The 20021-nt window shown below is 43.0% G+C and overlaps 1 protein-coding gene across 1 annotated transcript in view; it reads right to left on the bottom strand.

Moving 5' to 3' along the window:
* LOC149228537 (serine/threonine-protein kinase STY46-like) overlaps positions 1-20021 on the bottom strand; it is a 452429-nt gene that overhangs the window by 273567 nt on the left and 158841 nt on the right. The gene's annotated exons all lie outside the window — the stretch shown is intronic.

Here is a 20021-nt window from a genome sequence, read left to right as displayed (position 1 = left end):
CACTACTATCATAAACACCTAATGATTAAAGAGTTGACCTTGCGCATGTCACCCCCTTCAAGGGTTTCAAGCACCTAATAGGGTTGACCATCTAGCCACCCCTAACAAGGTAGAGAACACTTTTACGAGACTTGGTCTAATTAGATATTTCTAGGTGATCTCAGTTTGAAGTCTTATTATGCCCTTAACAACTAAGCATGGTCTGCTATGACGCATCTATAATCATTGTCTCTAATGAATGGTTACCTTCACTTGAGTTTGAGGTGGTTTTTCCAGGTGGTCCTTCACAAATCAGTGAAGGCCTCAAGGACACACATTTCGTGCCTTCACTCCAGATGATGTCCAAGCAGTGCCACACATCTAGAGAGCAATGATGACCTTGCAAAAGCAGTGTTGCCCCTCCAAACCGAAGCATTGGGCACTTTGACGATTCCAGCAGCTGACTAACACCTCAAAGCACCCTCAGATGCTGAAATGTTGAGCTCAATTTGCTTCATGTGGGAGATTCTTGATGATGTACCCAGCGGACCCAGTGTGCCCCCAAGCTAGCCTTAACATTGTTTGATGGGCATGGCTTGATCCAGAGTCCAAATGATGATGATCATCCCTAAGATGATTTGGGGGGATTGTACTGCCCCATGGAGCCCCAACGCTTGAGAGAGATTGCACCATGTTGCCTTGATGGCCCCAGTGGAGATGACACAGGACACTCAAAGTTGGCTCTCGACATCTGGAGACATTTTGAGGTTTGAATTGAGGGATTACCCTAATCACTTAGTTGAATATGATGGTTGGAGATGCATCTTTCCCACTCCATGCATTTTTGGAGCTTTATTAGCCCAAAATGGGAATGCCATCATACTTGAGAGGAGTTTTGACCCACACATGTGGGCTTTTAGTGGGCTTATTTTATTGTATTGAGCTATTGGATTGGCTTGTAACCCACTTTCTTTATGTACACTCAAAATTGAACTTGACATAAGGCTTCTAGGTAGATTAATGAGAATGATTGACCTCAAATAAATATAGGATCACTGCATTCTCATTTCTCATCATCACTCGTGTATTTTGGCCTCCTTTAAGAACTTGACTTAGCCTTATGTAACTCGCCACTTGGGGAGATGTGATCTTTTTGGAGCTATTGCTATTGGAGATTGATTTTTTGTCTTGGAGATGTCTTTTTGGGATTGAAAGAAGGCTATTTCATGGAAGAATTGTATTTTTAATTGCAAACTTTTATTGATTTTCATGTGATTAATTAATGCTAGGGTTTTTTCTTGTTCCATGTCTAATTGCATATTATTTATGGAAGGAATTGGTTAATTATTACATGTTAAATTTATCTTCCTTGAAAAACATAAGGGGCCTCCTAGAGAGCTTTCCCTATTTAATTTCTTCCCTCACAAAAAAGATAGCTATGGTTTTGTTAAGGGAAAACTAGGGAATCCTTGTGTTGGACAAAAATTACAAAAACTTCAAGACTTCCTCTTTTTCTTATTTTCTAAGTCCTTCAAGGCAAAACTCTAGGGTTATTTTGTAAGGCCTAGTTCAATTAGGGCTTTCTTGGACAGACTTTAGAGCACAATAAACCTAGATTTTATCTTATTGATCCTTTTCAGTCAAAATATAGCATTTTGCTTGGTTAAATATGTCCGAGAAGGGTTGACATCATCCTCCCTAAGTAATTAGTGCCCTACAAAAACCCTAACCCTAGCTATGGCTTAGTTTGATTACATCATTTGCAAACCCCTTCATTGTTGCTTATTCACCTAGATATTTCTTTATTAATCTATATCTTGAAACCCTAGGTCACCCTTGCCTCTTTTAGGGCTTGGTATATGATATGTTGCTCCTATACAAAACAAATTGTGCCTTTATCCATTAAAGAGTATCTTTACCTAGTCTACATTTACATCCCCTTGAGCTACATAACATAGAATAACTTTTAGGTGATCACTGGGAAGCCTCCCTTGTGGTGCAATTCCACTTAAGTGCGAGAGGAAGATTTCTGAGATGGCAGTGGCAATCTCCCTCATTGTTGCAACAAGGTCTATCCCTTGCCTTGTGAGGCCTCTCACAAGTCCTACTAGATTTTGAGGCAACACCCATCATCTTGTATAAGTTGTTCCCTCTAACCCAATGGCCACTACTATGTTTGGACTAGACTCTTCTGGACGAATAATCACCTGCCCATTCTTAAACATGACCACATATCCTTTGTCCTCAATCACTAATACTAAGAGCAAGTTCTTTAGTCTTCATACAAACAGCACGTCCTTCGCTTCAAACATCCCTCCTAAGTCTAACTCAAACTTAATGGTTCCAACACCCATCAGTACATACCTGGAGTCATTACCAAGCTCCAAATGTGAATCTAAGCCTTTCACTATTAGACTGCTAAATAACTCCTGTGCTTTTGTCATATGGTGTGATGCACCATTATTCAAGTATGAAGCACTCCTACTTATGGTGTTGGTAGATAGGCAAGAGACAAATGAGAAGTCCTCGAACTTCATTGCAAACTCATCAAGCTAAACCTTTGTTCATGTCATTGTTTGTTGCAACTTCTCCTTCCCCATTTTACTCTCTAGACAATGGGATGCATAGTGCCCATTCCTATTGAAAACGAAGCACTTGAGCTTACTCCAGTCCTTATTCTTCTTTGCTTGAGAGGTCACCCCCTCACTATTACCCTTGGAACCCTTCCCTTTGTCCTTATTAGCCATACTGACTAAGGCCAACTTCTCTTCTTCATATCCTCACATGTTGTCCTTAGACTCCTCCCGAATCTCTTCTTGGATACAATTAGCGAGTTCCCCTAAGCATAGATTCCCTTGACAAATGGTTTCATGACTTTGGAAAACCATTCAATGCCACATTTACAAGCTTTACATCGTCCACTTTCTCCCCAACAGTTGCAAGTTGATCATGTGTCCAGACAATCCACACAAATTAATTGGTAATGTTATCGGACCTTAACATCTAGATGGACTTGAACTTGTTCCTCAAGATCATCTTATTGTTCATGTTGTCACTCTACAATAGGCCCACTAGTGCTAGTGTTTGTAGCTCAGACAAGTATTTCCATCAGGGTGTCTACTAATGGAAATCATCATTAAAAGTATCCTATGCTTTTTTAGAAGTTCACTTTATTGATTAATTAATAAAGTGAACATTTTTTATCAAAGTGACTAAAGTGAGTCACTTAATAATTTAATTAAAAGAGAGCCATTGATCTGATGGTTTGATCTCAACTACTGAATATTAGGTTTTTGGCTCATGTCAAAATTATAAAAAAAAAAAGAGGCCAAAGGACAAAGACACACAGAGCATGTATTTCACAAGTCACATGAGTGAAGGAGAAAATCAGAGATTTGATTTTCAACCATTAGCGAGGATTTCAATAGTAGTTCAGCAGGGAGAAGGAAGCCAATTTTCAACAACCATAGGCATCCAATCAGCAACAAGGAAAAGAGTAGCCATACAGCCCAGCACAACATGTTGTACATCCGTCTATACAATGTCCATACCATCGTACAGATTGCAGGGAAAGCTACCTCGATTTCCATGCATAAAGTAATTTTCAAGTTTTTTGTTCGTTTGATTAATTTCTCAAAACTAATCTAGAAGGGCAGAAATACTTATGCAATGTGTGTGATTTCTTTTCTCATTTTCTGCTGCATGCAAAAGTTTACAATTTGAGCAAGTAACTAAATCTGATTTGTTTGCTTAGATGGTTTTAGAATATTTTAACATGGTATCAGAGCAATTGCTCTGACAGAAAAGTAGATCTATTGTTTTCCAGGTTACTTCAGCAAGCTTGAGAGACAGATCTCAGGACAACCATGTCGGTAACCAGTGTGAAAGTTGAGGATCGACTTGATGGGGTTTTGAATTTCTTGCCATGGAAGGCAAGAATCTCAATGATCTTGAAGGAGCAAGACTTGTGGGAAGTCATGTCCAACCCTCCTCCAACTCCATCGCAAACTTCAAGGAGCACACAAACACCAAAGGGTGATCCTTGAAGCTATTAAGCATCATCTGATTCTACATGTTGTAGAAAATACTGGATCTAATGAGATGTTTGATGCCCTAGTATTTCCTTTTCAAAGTGATAACATGAGTCAGAAAATGATTCTCAAAAATAAGCTCAAAGAGTGCAGAATAAACCCCTCTGACAACATGACTAACTACCTTATGAGGATCACACAGATTTGTGACCAGCTTGCAGCTATTGGAGAAGTTGTATTGGATGCAAAGCTAATAAATGTTGCTCTAAATGGGTTCACCGAGGCTTGGGATCCATTCATCATGGGAATATGTGCCCAAGAACATCTTCCCAATCGGGAGAGACTTTGGCATGACCACATCTAAAAGGAGACTTGTAAAGAGTCCAAGACGAGCAAGCAGGTAGGAGGAGCAACAGATGAAAACTTGGCCCTGATTAGCAAGACAAAGAAGACCAAACGGAAAGTTTCCATCAAGAAGGGTGATAGACAAGCAAAGGGACGACAATCTGAGCAGAAGAGAGATATGAACAAGGTCAAATGTTATATCTACCATAAGAATGGCCATTTTGCTTCTTAGTTTCCACAAAGGAAGAAGGGCAAGGAGAATGTTAGTTTTTGGTAGCATCAGAAGTGCTCTAGCCTTGAAAATTGGTGGAGTGGCTAAGGCACATAAGTTCTAAAGAACCCAAAAACTGTTTGGTGAAATTGCACCCGAATTGTATTTTATTAAAATAATTAATATTTTTAATGGAGTTCCTAAGTCTAAACTTAGGGAAATTAGAATATTAATGAGTATTAATCAAAATATGGGTGAGAATGATCTAGAAGGTGGATCAAGTCATGTTTTAATCTTAGTCGTTGATTAGAGACTTAATCTCAATCGTTGAAGACTCAACAGGAAAAGTATAAAATGGAGGCTTGGGGTTCATTTGGAAACACACAAGTAGAGAACGAATTGATAAAGAATTTGATTCCTAGGGTAAGGTTTGCTAAGGATTTCGAATTAACTGATCATTTTGCAGTAGAGGGGCAGTGAGAATTCGGGAGAACGACTTTCCAGAGAATACAGACACAGAAGCGGAGAGAGTCGACAAAGCAGAAATGTTGTCTATCGCACAAAAGTCGAAACTGCCAGGAACAGTCGCAATTGCCGAGAACTACCGGAACAGTCAAGAAAGCTGACGCAGAGAGGCAGAAGTTGGAACTATCGGGAACAACTGGAACTGTCGGGAACTATCGGAACACGCGGGAACGCTGACGGAGAGGGCAGAAGTCGGAACTACCAAGAACAACCGGAACTGTTGGGAACTGTCGAACAACCAGGAAAGTTGACGCAGAGCGCAGAAGAGGTGATGCAGAAATAGCCGGGATTAGCCAATCTTGTGCCGGATCAGCAGGAATTCTGTCAAGTGAAGTGAGGTAAAACTCACTCAGATTTTCTGCCAGTATTTTCTCTATAAAGGATTGCTAGATGAGCATCCCAGATTTGCATTCAGATATTTCTCTTGCATAATAATAAAACCCTCAGAGTTGCTGCACCAGTTTTCCCGCATTGGGTTTCTTCCGGGGACTATTGTGTCCAAAAATAAGTGTATTCTATGTATCTTGTTCTTTGCTATGTTTTTTGTTTCAAGAGATCAAATATTTAATTAGTGTAGCTTGCAAAAGCAATTTGCTTCAGTATTCAGAAGAATAACTTGATGAATGTAGTTTAAAAATCAGGTAGGTGCAGTAGATTCAGATTTGTTGCAGTAGGGGTTCCTTCGAGTCTAGGAATTTTCACGAGGAAGTCGCAGACAATTGCAGAGACACACTTGAGCGAGCTCGCTTCCAAGTTAGAGAGTGACTTTACACTCGTGTCTTGCCTTTCTACCAGCACCATTGCTAGAAGCGCTTCGTACTAGGATAGTGGTGCCTCCCACCACATGACAGAGGTTAGAGAGTTATTTGGTAGTTTTGCAGAGGACGACTTATGGATCCACATTGAGCTTGGTGATGATGCACAGTATGCAATGAGGCGATAGGGGGCAATTCAGTTCTAGCTTAAGACAATAGGGTCCTTTGATGCACAAGAGGGTACTTCGAACTTCTTGCCCTAGAAGGAAAGAATCTCAATGATCCTGAAGGAGCAAAACTTGTAGGAAATCATGTCCAACCCTCCTCCAACTACAACGCAGACCTCAAGGAGCACGCAGACACCATCGATAGTAGACCTTGCACTATAGGCGTTGTGGGATAAGGACATAAAGGCAGAAAGGGTGATCCTTGAAGCTATTACTGATTATTTGATTCTGCATGTTATAGAAAAGACCAGATCTAAGGAGATGTTTGATAACCTAGTATTGCTTTTTCAAAGTAATAACATGAGTCAAAAAATGACTAAAAAATAAGCTCAAAGAGTGCAAAATGAACCCCTTCAATAATGTGACCAACTATGGATCACCCAGATCTGTGACCAGCTTGCAACTATTGGAGAAGCTATATTAGAAGCAGAGCTAGTAAATTATTAGTTTTTCTATCATATTTATGTGTCAATGTATTTATTTTATGTTGTAGATGGTTTAGATATTAAAGAAATTGAAAAAAAATGAAAAAAATGAATATTTTTGTACCAAACGATTTTTTCCCGCTTTTTTCCCGATTTTTCCGATTTTTTCCGATTCGTTCCCCGCGTCGATTTAATCCCGCTCGCGCTTTTCACAACATTGATCTGGAGTGCTTTTGAGGTGTCTAGACAAAGAATAGTCAATAGAAGTTATGCAGCAGTTTCATTCCAGCATGTGTGGAGGGGACCATTATTGGAAAACCACTGCCCATAAGATTCTCAGAGCTGGGTACTATTGGCCCTCCTTATTCTCTAATGTGTTTTCATTTGTTAAATCTTGTGACAAGTGCCAAAGATTTGAAGGAAAACAGCAGTTGAAATCCCTGCCCCTAAAGCCAATACATGCAAAAGGACCTTTTTAGCAGTGGGGCTTGGATTTTATTAGAGAAATCAATCCACATTCCAGTGGCTAGCACAGATGGATATTAGTAGCCACTAATTATTTCACTAAGTGGATTGAAGCAGTCCCTACCAGAAAGGCTGATCATAATGTGGTCATGAAATTTTTGACAGAGAATATCTTTACCAGATTTGGTTGTCCACATAAGTTAATCACAGCCAATGCAGCAGCCTTCAGGGCAAAGGAATTGGTGGAAATGTGTGATTCAATGGGTATTAAACTGATTCATTCCACCTCATATTATCGTCAAGGAAATGGTCTGGCAGAATCCTCTAATAAAACCCTGATAAGGATAATTAAGAAGCTGTTAGAGGACAATAAAAATAATTGGGATTCAAAACTCAAGTCTGCACTGTGCGCTGACAGAGTGACCATGAAGAAATCCACAGGGAATTCTCCATTTAGACTAGTATATGGCACTGAAGCTGTGTTTCCAATTCAGTTAACTCTCCCGGTGGCAAAATTCCTTCAAGAAGAGCAGAACGAGGAAGAAGACATGGCAAACAGGATCACTGATTTAGCAGAAGTACATCAGATTAGAGAACAGCTGGTTGAAAAGGTTGCAGCACATTAGAAGAAGATCAAGCAGGCTTTTGACAAAGGAACAAAATCAGATAATTTTCAGGTTGGAGACTTGGTTCTGAAATGGGATGTATTAAAAGAAAAGAAAGGCAACCATGGAAAATTTGATGCTTTCTAGACAGGGCCTTTCATAATGTCTTAGATTCAAGGGAACAACACCTTCATACTGAAAAGTATGGGAGGAGAAGCAGTTTTTGATAGCCCAATTAATGGGCGTTTTCTAAAAATTTATGTGATTTAAGGTCTTTTGGCCTTAAAGGTTGTAAATATTTGGTTTTATCAGTTTTAGTCAGACTCCATGCCCGATGGAACACTAGGAATTTTGCTAATTTGTTTTCATCAGGAAGGCATTGATCTGCAGGTTCTTGAGACCTCACAGAGAGGATCTCATCCCCAGAAGGAGCCAGTGTTAGCTCTGCTATTTATTTCAACATCTGAAGGTCAAATGCATGCCTGATCGGGTTTTCTATGATAAAAATAGGTTTTGCAGCGACAGGCCCGCCCTTTCCCTTTCACTCTGCTTGCACTCTGATAACTCAATCTACCTCCATTTTCCTCCAAATTTCTCCATAAGCCCCAGTTTTCCCCAAGTCCCTGGGCACGAAGTCTAAACCCACACGACCATATTCATATAACTCTGCGCTATTACCATAGCTGTCCTTGTCACATCAGTCATGAAAACATGTGCGTTAATTCCCGCCGTCCGACCTAACCCAGCCGCGATCAGACGGCATTCGCACCTCCCACCGTCGAGAGCCGCACACCCATTAGCCCACGGGGAAAGCGGTTTCCCCACCACACATCGCAACTTTATTGCATCGCGCCCCCGCATTCAGAAACCGCCACAGCTCCCACACTGCCCGCCAATGAAACCATTGTTCACCCGCTTGTTAACGTTCGCACACCTCCCCCGCCCAATAGCCGTTGGATCTGCCCGACTGCGATCCGACGGCCCATGTTCGCCCGTCCACGTTTCCTCCCGACGCCGCCCGCCAAGAGATCTCAGCCATCCGTCTGTTTCATCCAACAGCCCACATTGGTTGTTCCCACTTCCTCCCAATAGCCATTGCAAAGCGCTCTCCGTCGTTGATCCATGCTCTCCAACAATGGATCTTCCTCCATGCTGCCAGTGTCCATAGCCTGTTCTCTGCTGCCGAAGAACGAAGGCGATCAGCTACCCTGTACCTGGCACAGTTATTCCTCAACCACCGCATTCAATAGAAGTGATGGCTGAAGAAGGAAAGAACAACATCGAGCAGTTACAAGCATTTATCAGTCATGGAATGTCTTTTATTCCACACTCCAGCTGCTCAAGAAGGACAACAGAGTACCAGAAAGGGTCATTTTGTTCATTAAAACAGTCAGATTGTATCAGAGACCCATATCAAACAGTTATTGTGGTTGGTGGTCCATTATGACCCCTCCATGCATAGGATAGCAGATATTTTTGTAATCAACCTCCATATATACCCAGAAACAAGATAGAATGAGGGTTGATGGAAATTGTTTTGATGTAAAATTCAACTTCTGGAGACTGTAACTACTATGTTACCTGCAGCGTCTGGTCTTCATTTTCAGCTAATGCAAGCTTCTTTTGCTGTTAATTGCTCACTTTCCACTTTTTTTTGTTCCAGGTTGTGCCTGTTATGCATTTCTCATGTGCTCTTGATGTTTAGCATTAGAGGGGTTGTCATCCCACCTCTGTGTTAGAATTTAGTATGCATTATTGAAGGTGTATGTAGGTTTCTGTTCTCTTGGTGCCAGAGAGTTATCATCCTGTCTGTGCATTAGGAAATAGATTTACAGACCTTTCTACTGGTTGCAGCCGGCCATGACAGGGTCCTGTGCATCTGCTGGTGTGGTCAGTATTCTCCATCTTCACCTGTTCCTCAAACTGTGAGTAATTGGTGGTCTAAAGCCTTGTAGTCTGGGGGTGTTCCCCATGTCTGGGGTTAAGCATAGTAGAAGTGGTTATCTGGCTTGAATATGCATCATTCCTTCCATTCATCCACCTATTTCCAACATTCTTGTTAAGTTTGTAATGTTCTCGAGCATCTCTGATATACAACCTAGGAGAGTTTCTTGGGGTGATAATAGGGCGACTCAAAACATGTTGGGGTCTACTCAAGTTTCAGCGCAAGTTAACTGAATTTTAAAACCTTGATATCAACTAAGCACCTGTAATCAAATATGGCCATCATACGTTAATGCCACAAATTGTAGTTCTTACCAGAGAATTTGTTGTTATCTTTCAACACGATGTTGGACTAAGGAGCCATTCTTCAAAGTCAAAAATGCAAAAAAATATACTGAAATAGAGTAGAATGCTAGAAATTATTATTCCTCCCTCGCTCAATCTGCAATCTTTGAGTAAGAACACTTGGATACTTGCTCTAAACACTTGTAGCAGCCACGTATTGTTAAAGAAACACATTTTTTTTGACAAATTACCCAAAATAAGCACCTAAGCACATATATTGCTGTTAATTTCTCCTTGAATATGCTAGAGAAAAGCACTAAAATAGCATTTCTATCTTACATATCTGCAAATGTAGGCAGCAATATAGGCAAGAACAACTCCAATTTACTTCCAAATCACCCATCTTGTCAAGAAAACTAAGAGATTTCACTGATTGACTGTCCTGATAGGTGTACAGTTCAGCTTCAAGCTGAAAAAATCCCATAGCATTTCTATCTTCCATATCTGCAAATGTAGGCAGCAATATAGGCAAGAACAACTCCAAGTTACTTCCAAATCACCCATCTTGTCAAGAAAACTAAGAGATTTCACTGATTGACTGTCCTGATAGGTGTACAGTTCAGCTTCAAGCTGAAAAACTCCCTGGTGGCATCTCTACAATAAAATTTGAGGTCTATACAGTCCATCCATACATGTATGGCCCCTCGATCACATGTGGGCTGATTTCATTTTGGCAGCTAACCAGTATAACCAATCCATACACATATGACCACTTAATCATGTCTATATGTTAAAATTCCTCACATGCAGGCTAATTTCTCCTTGGCAGCTCAATTCCTAACATTGTACATCCATACAGATTTGTCAACATGTATTACATCCACACATGTGGTTGTCTTTCTCCTTGGCAACTAATTTTGAAGGTGCCATGAATTGATTCCTCATTTTAGTTGATACAAAACCTTTCTTGGCTCTTTGATGTGTGACACCAGCTATCCCTCGGTCTGTCCTTTTTGGCAGTAGTCCGCAGGTCTTCACACTCTCATAGACTACATGGCTCTAATCGAGCTCTGATACCATATTGCAATAACATATAAATTGAACACAAAGGAAACCAAGATTATTCGAGAGAGTTCTATGTATTGTATTAATTAAATGAGCAGTGAAAGCCTCCTTATAAAGGGTTACATACTAGTCATGTTAATCCACTTTATGAATCTGGGATAGGCACAAATACACACAGAAGTCAATAAAATGTAAAAGCATAATATAATACAAAGTCAAAATGACTTTACTATTGCCTCCATCTATATATACTTGATCATTAATATGTTGGCATTTACTTCAACATTATTGTGCAGAAACATGCAAACATCAAAGACATTCTGACTTTATTTTGGTCGTGCCAGACTCAAGATTACTTGGGAGCAGGAGCGGAAGCAGGGAGCGGGAGTGGGGAGTGACATTTTCAAAGCTCCCGGATCGGGAGTGAATTTTTATATAATATATTTTTATATATTTTGATGCATATATGTCAACAAAAGCATGTAGAATGATGAATTGGATATAAACAGCATAAAAACATGGATTAAACCATATAACATCAATCATCTAGAAGTTATAATCTTCATCAACCACGTCCACAAGTTACAAGTTCTCGTTTATATAGCATGTAAGGGTGCACATAACCAAAATAGCATCGAGTGCAATCCATCTATGAACCGAAAAAATATCAACAAATAGGCTCTAGATGGCCTCTAGCATCCAAAAAAATCATGCTACAACAAATAGCTACATATCATCAAAAACATTGCCTATCCTTGGATCTTTGCCATTAATATCACCCTCTAAGCAATTAACATAAGATAGAAAAAATGTAGCATGTCAAGTCAAGATTTTGTTTGAGTGATGGGTACATTTTTAGTAGGGTCATGATAGAGGAGTTCGACAGCCAATGTCACTAACATCAGGGTACATAGAGGCCTTGGTGCTCTTGATTAAATATAAATCTCATACCCTAGTATATGACAAAATCCAATGGAAACATTGCAATCCCCCCAATCTTGAAATCCTAAAAATATGATAAGTCTGTTGGATTTTGAGTGAGATCTATCTAATTTCTCCATATGAAATCCAATGAGGTTGGAACCACTCTCAAACAACCTAAGTCATTTCATGGTAATGTTAAAAATTTAAGTAAAATGATGACTTTTACTTTAAGAATTTAACATTACTATGAATTGCATATCCATACTAGGGACATAAGCTTCAATATTAGGCTGTCCTACTCAAAAACTCTTGTTTCTTTGAAAAAAAAAAATTGCATTTGGAACGTCTTTGTGACAAAAATTTTATGAAAGAACCAGGGAGCGAATTTTTTTTTGCAGGAGCGCACTCCCGAAATTTGATCCCTGAAAAAACCACGGAACGAATCTTTTTTGCGGGAGCATGCTCCCAAGATTCATTGCAGAAGCATGCTCTGGGAGAGATTCAAATGAGGGGAGCCTCTCCCCTGCAACCCTCACCACACTGTCATGGTAGTGACGGAAGTTGGATTGTACCATACAAATTTCTTACATTATAGTTCAGACAAATTCCAGATACTTCCGAGGAATTGTTGGCAGGGCCAAAATAAAACACTGGACAATTTCTAGAGGAATTTAATTCTTTAAATGTTTGTTCATAAGAAACTAAAATTTAGCAGAAATATACCAAGATAAAAGAAACTTCAAAAATTTTGAAATGGTTATTAAAATAATGTAATGATTTTGAAATTTATGAACATCATTTCAAATGTCCTCTGAAAAACATTTTCAATTTACCCACAAAGGTTTGTTTTATCCAACAGAAGCAATGCACAAAGAAAATTGGAGGAAAGTATCGTTGAAACTTAAAAAGACTACTTGTAGCTGCCAAGAGTCTCCAGGGAAAGAGTACAAAAAATTCGAATGCTCAGCTTGATAGATTGTCAAGGTCAATCCAATAGAATCTTCCCTTCAACATAACAATGTGTGAGTGTGAAGTCAATCTTATAAAATATAAAGAATGTCTAAGTAGGTTTGGTGCAATTTTGCCTTCAGAATGAGGGAGATGACAGTCTAATAGAGAACTGATAAGGAGACCGAAAATGAAGATGTGTAGGATCCAAAGACATAACATGGAACCATATTACCATATGAAGTTTGTAATATGGAGTTGGACTGAATACATAGCAATGATAACTCTCACCTAAAATGGAAGACCCGGCTCTGCAATATGGGCTAATGGAACCTGCATGATCGGGGTTACAGGCCGTTTACGGCCCTGTAGCCACCTCGCCCCCGTACACTCTCTTGGATTATTGTGCCGGGCCTTGTCCCTCACGGCCCGCGGTTTCATTCCATATTTTACCCTCTCACCCCCGTTTTTTTACCTTAGTGTTTTTACCCGGTCTCCGTCTCTCTACCATCATCGGAACGGCGCTAGGGCTTCCTGATCCGCCGACAGCTAACGGCTGCAGTCGCTTTCTTTCCAGCCTGCGAGATCGACCTGTGCTTCAGCTGATCTACTTGTAAAACCCTAACGGTCTTCCCTACAGTCGGTGCCGGTCTAAGGCGGTTACCTGGTTTCAAGGCGGGTTCAAGCAGTTGGCGTTATGGACATTGAAGAGGTGGATTACTCCGATTCCCCGCTGGCGGAAAGCTCCATCTGGCGCTCCACGTTCACGTCTTCTGGGGGCTTGTACAGTGAAAACATGTCTGCCAGCCTAGAGAACCTCACTCCGTCGATTGACCCGGCTCTCCCCACCTCTCAGTTCCCTGGCGAGCCCTCCTCCTGGAACTCTTTTGTCGTTCCCTCCCCGGCTTCTCTCGGTTTTCTTGCGGAATGTTTACAGTCCTCCCCGAACGGCACCGCTCCCCATCAGCCGGTTTTACCCCCCCTTACCCATCTCCCTGCTAGTTCCGTGGAGAACCCTCCCCTGGCTGACCATAACCCTCCCATTGCCTCCCCTGCCCCCTCAGGAAGCTACCACGCTATCCCCCCTCTCCCGGAGGCCACCCCCCCCCCCCCCGGTTCGATTCCAAACCCTCCCCTCCCTGTTTCCCCCCCGGCGGGCTCCAGGGCACCTGAGATCCCGGGCCGCATGTCCTCCCGCCCCTCAAAGAAACAACGCTGCTTCAAATCCAGAGCCGAGGACGTCTTCCTGAGGCTTGAAGAAGACATTCAGTGGGGGGACGCTATGGATTTGGCGGACCGAGTCCTTGTAGGCCGTATTCGGGGCAGGCATATCACAGCGGCAAAACTGAAGCAATGGGCCACGGAGATTTGGGGCCAATATCTGGCGGAAATCCCCTCCGTCCAGACTTTCGTGCGAGGCTGGTTCGCACTGAGGTTCGCAAGGGCGGACCACACGAGCTGGGTACTTTCATCTTTTTGGCATTTTGAAAAAGCTCTGGTCCTCCTCAAGCGATGGACGCCCCTCTTCGACCCGGAGACGGAACAGCTGGGGATCGGGCCAGTCTGGGTCAGACTACCGGGCCTGCCCCTACAGTATTGGTCCGAGGACATCTTCAGGAGAATTGGGAACTCTCTGGGCACATTCATGGAATCTGACAAAACCTACATCTCGACGGGAATGATGGCTTACGCAAGGGTCCTCGTGCATATGGATACCAGGGGGGGTTTGCCGGAAAATATCACCATACAATGGAAATCCTCTTCAAGGAAGCAGAAGCTCGACTATGAGGGAATCCCATATCGCTGCAGAAGATGCCATCAGGTGGGTCACCTCTTCAATGACTGCCCCCTCCTCCAGAAAACCCAGCAGGCAGCCACAGGACCGGACCTGCCCACTTCTGAAGGTCTACCTGACCCTCCAGCAGCGGTGGCACCTAGGACGGAGCATAACATTACCTCTGACACGGTGGAAGCGCCTCCAGCTCCTCGTCGCAAGAAGCAAGCTTCGAACCCGATCCGGCCACCATCTCCTCCACTGACTCGTTCAAAGGCTGCAAAAGGCGTTGTCTTCTCATCGGGTACGTCTATTCCTTCGTCTGTCTTTGCTTCTCTTCTTTCTTCATTGAGTTTATCATCCCCCGGCATGCCCCCCCCGATCAGGATTCCCCCTCCCTCTTCCCCGTCTGCCCTCGACCTGGTAAAGGTCGCCCGTCCGCCCCCTCCCCCTACCCGCTCGCTATTTTTGTCTTGCCCCATCCCGATGCCATCGTGCTTACCCACCTCCTCCCCCCTCCCCTCTTTCCCCCCCCCCCTCTTTACCATCGCCCTCCCCATCGGTAAACTCTACGCCGAGGTACTCCACCCGCTCGACCTCCAAGCAGAAAGAGGCGGACACCATTGGGCTGCCAGTGGAGTCCCTTATCCTCTCGCCCAAGCAAGGGCGCGACAGACCAACCTCGTTCTCTAAAGCGCAGAAACAAGCGGGGGACGATGTCCTCCAAGGCAGACAGCATACTATTGATAGGGTTCTTAGAGCACAGGACACCCTCCCACACCCCCCTCCATGAAAATTCTATCCTTCAATTGTAGAGGGCTGGCCAACCCTGAGAAAAAATTGGCCCTGAAGCGTCTCATATTCTCGGAACCGGTGGACATCATCTTTTTACAAGAAACCCTATGCAAAGCAGACTCAGTCACCTCCACATTAGATTCCTGGTTGCCAGGGTGGACTTTTTCCGCCATTGATGTATCTGGCCGATCTGGGGGTATTGTTATTGGCTTTAAGAACTGTACCATAAAACTAAAGAATATCTGGGGTGGAGGGGGTTTTTTGGGTGCGGACATATACTCAAAAGACCTGGAGGAGTATCTAAGAATTATCAATGTCTACGGACCCTGCCTTAACAGGGAGATCTTTTGGCAAAAGCTCTTCAGCACCCCTCTCCTCCTAGCTGAGAACATTATTTTGGGAGGAGACTTGAATTTCTCTATGGGTTTCTCTGAATCATGGGGACACATGGCACAAATCGATCCCCTTTCTGACTTCTTTGAGCAGTTGCTCGAGGATCACCATTGGATAAATATCCCATTGGCCAAAATTCAACACACATGGAAGAACAACCGAACTGGGGATCAAAGCCTTGCTAGGAGGCTGGACCACTTTATCATCAAGGAGGTGCTCCACAGCAATCACCCCAGATCTAGGCAATGGGTTGGAAGTGGAGGGATCTCGGACCACAGACCAATATATCTTGAAATAGGAGAAAGACAACAGATCCCCAAGGCCCCTTTCAAGTTCAATTCCACTTAGCTCCGGGACCCTTCATATATTAAACTAATAACAGACTTCTGGAAAGCACATCCGATCCCTGAGGCAGCAGACCCAGCCACAGGCTTTGTAAGGAACCTCTCTGAAATCAAAGTGCTATCAAGAGAATGGGCCAAAAAGAAGAGGCAACAGGATGATCAAACGATATCTCTTGCTGAACAAGCTATTGCGGTTCTTGAATCCCACTCGGAAGGAACCTATATCTCCCCTGATCAGAAAATCATGTATGAATGCCTCATCAATCGGAGATCACAAGTCCTCAGAGATCGCGAGGATAGCTGGAGACTAAGAAGCAGAGCCATTTGGCTCAAGGAAGGGGATGAGAATACAAAGTTTTTCCACCGTTTTGCAAATGGTCGAAAAGCGATCAATACTATCTAGGAGCTGCAAGACGGACAAGGACAACAGGTCAGCAATTCCAGAGAACTTGCCTATCTAGCCTCTTCACACTTCAGGAACATATACAAGGCCCCGAGAGAAGCAAGTCTATTAGAAATCATGAGAGTGGCAGAACTCTTCCCCAGATTTGTGGATGACGAGGATGCAGAGGAGCTTACAAAAGAAATTACTTTGGAAGAGCTGGAAGCTACCATCCGGGGCTTCCAAAAGGACAAGAGCCCGGGACCTGATCGCTGGACCATCGAATTCTACCTAGCTTTTTTCGAGCTGCTGGGCCAAGACATCCTTAAAGTAATCATTGCAGCCTCACAGGAACAGTCCCCCCAACCATCAAAGCCACATTCATTGCCCTCATCCCAAAATCCGATAAGCCGGAATCTTTCAATGATTTTCGGCCTATCTCGCTCTGCAATTGCCTCTACAAGATCTTGGCCAAAATCCTTGCAAACAGGCTCAAGCCCATCCTCTCTGCCAACATATCCTCCGAACAATTTGCTTTCCTCCATCATCGCCAGATCCATGAAGCTATTGGCACTGCCCAAGAGCTTCTTCACTCAATGCAGAGCAAGAAATTGAAAGGAATGATCCTTAAGGTAGACCTCTCCAAAGCTTTTGACAGGGTAAATCTGCTATATATCAGAATGCTTCTCATCCATTTGGGGTTCCCCTACTGTTTCATTAAGAGGATTATGAGTTGTATCTCTGATGTGCCGTTCAGTGTCCTCCTAAATGGCTCCCCCTCCCCCTTCTTCATTGCCGAAAGAGGTCTCCGGCAAGGATGCCCCCTCTCCCCCTTCCTGTTCCTTCTCATCATGGAAGGGCTTAGCAGGCTGATTGCATCTGAACACAGGAGAGGCAGGATCAAAGGGATTAAAATTACGGACAATTGCTCCCTTACTCACCTTCTGTTCGTGGATGCTGTGCTCATCTTCTTAAACGGAAGCATGGCTGACACCTCAGCATTACAACAAGTCTTTGATCTCTTCCAAAAGGCCACAGGTATGATAATAAATGTTCAAAAATCCACCTTAACAGCTACAGGTTGCTCGCAGCAAGAGATCATCTATATAAAAAATCGTTTCCCTTTCCATATTCACCCTATGGAGGAAGGGCTGAAATATCTGGGCTTCCGAGTGAAACATGGAGGATACAAAATAGCTGACTAGATATGGCTAATCACAAAGGTGGAGAAGAGATTAAATGTATGGTATAATAGATATCTCACCAGGGCAGGAAGACTCACTCTTATAAAAGCTGTGCTGGAAGCAACGCCTGTATACTGGATGTCTCTGGCTTGGATACCAAGAGGAATCTTATCCAGGCTCCAAAAAATATGCTGCAGATTCCTATGGAAGGGGAACAAACAGGGGAACCTCTTTGCCTGGGTAAAATGGGACACCATAGCAAGGCCTAAGAAATGGGGAGGCTGGGGCATAAAAAGACTGGATTTTTTTGCAAAAGCTCTGTTAGCAAAGCTCGGATGGTAACTTCTCACATCCCAAAGTCTCTAGAAACAAGTAGTAGTGGAGAAATACATTGCCCCGGAAAGCATATTCAGCTGGATTCGCAGGGAACATAGGGGGAGTGGAAGACACTCAATCATCTGGAAAGCAGTTCTCAACTCCCTTCCCCTAATTCGGGAGGGTCTAACATGGAGAATTCATCAGGGGAACTCTGTCCGCATAGGTATAGACCCCTGGATAGGATGCGGCAATGCACATCGACTACCTGATCAGCTCACGGCCCATCTTATGGATCAGGGAGTCACTCATATTGCACATATTGCAGATCAAGAAAACTCCAGTTTTCTCCAACAGGCCTGGAAGACATCACTAGATCTCCACATCCCGGAGCAGTGGTGGAAAGATTGGGAGATTTATACTGAGGCCCTTACACAAGCACACATCAGGATAACGGAAGAAGAAGACGAGATCGTCTGGGCACTAGCAAAAAATGGATCATATTCTCCAAAGGATGGATACCAAAAACTCATGCAACAATATCAGCCTAAAAATCCTCAGCAATGGTGGAAAGCTATATGGCATCTAAAAGCAGCTCCCAGAACGCGTATGCTCATGTGGGCCATCCTCTTCAACAAAATCCCCACTGGTGCAAACTTGAAAAAACGATCCTTCCATGGACCTTTCTGGTGCCATTTGTGCAGGAGCAATGAGGAAGACATTGAACACCTTTTCATGTCCTGCCCTGTAGTTAGTGAACAATGGTCCCTCCTCTCTTCACTCTCCCCCTCCCTCAATCGATGGCAAGGTCAGTCCATCATCGATGCCTGGATAAATTGGCAGGAGCACCACTCCAGAAAAGATAGGAACATTCCTCTCCTCCTGTGCTGGTCTATCTAGACGGCGAGGAATCGCGCGATATTTGACCAAAAACCTCCATCTTGGCCTGTCATTGCTGCCCATATCTTAGCAGATCTCGCTCTCATTCCTGATGATCCTCCACAGGCCCCTCCTCGGACCATATCCCCGGAACACATTGATAAATCCTACCCCTGGGCTTATTTTGATGGCTCAGCTCAAACGGAGGGCTGCGGGGGAGGGGCCCTCCTCTACCTCAGAGAAAACCACTGCTACATGCTCCAAATACATCTGGGACGGGGCACAAACAATTATGCCGAGCTCTCCACTGCCAAACACCTTATATACTTTGCACTTGAGAAACGATGCACAAAACTACAATTGTTTGGAGATTCAAAACTTGTCTGCAACTGGCTCAACAGAAAATCAACCTGTTCTGCATTCTCTTTGAGACATATACTGGATGAGACTCTCAGACTAACAACTGCTTTTGAAAAATTTCACTGTTATCAAATTTACAGGGAGCGCGACGCTCGGGCGGACTACCTATCCAAGCAAGCAGCGCAGAGGCAAGAAGAGGACTGGCTAATACAGGAAGAATTGGATGGAACCTACTATCAACACTATCACAGACCCTTTGTTGATCTACAGGCACAAAGGGAGGCACAGCACTGAAGGGGTTCCATCATACACACTCTCTGATTTTTGTTACTTATATTCTGCTTTTTTGTTTCGACACACGGGGGTACCTTTCCTACACGGCAGCGTGCTACAGCTGCTATAAACAGATGACAGATATTATAGAAAATTTTCATATCAGTCTGTAATAGGTCTGGAGTATTTCCTTAGTTTATTTTATTTTGCTGTTTCATACATGTCTCCCTGCGCGGAGCTTATAGTAAACTCCCTGCGTGGAGGCAAAATCAGTTGGGATATTTTCGTGCCATTTTTGTTCATGGTTGAAACAAACTATCTTTTTTTTTGTCACTGTCCGAGAGGCAGCCAGCCTCAGTATGCATATGCTCAGACATCTACAGAATGTAATTTCTTTTGACTTAATAGAAATTACGACTTTTTCTACGGGAAAAAAAAATATGGAGTTGGACCTAAATGCAATCTTCAGATCGATGAACTTTGCAGTCTTGCAGTTTTCTGTAATAATTTCAAGTTATAAAATTTTGAACCTTTGGGTTTTATTTTCAAGTTAATGAGAGGAAAATGTAAGGGGGGCTTGGAGTATTG

The sequence above is a fragment of the Pinus tabuliformis genome, chromosome J (genome assembly GCF_031772625.1).
Source record: "Pinus tabuliformis cultivar Carrire ecotype Pingquan chromosome J, CPIR1, whole genome shotgun sequence".
NCBI classification, from domain to species: Eukaryota; Viridiplantae; Streptophyta; class Pinopsida; order Pinales; family Pinaceae; genus Pinus; species Pinus tabuliformis.
Note: the sequence above shows the minus strand (reverse complement) of the source record. Positions and strands in the feature narration are given on the sequence as shown.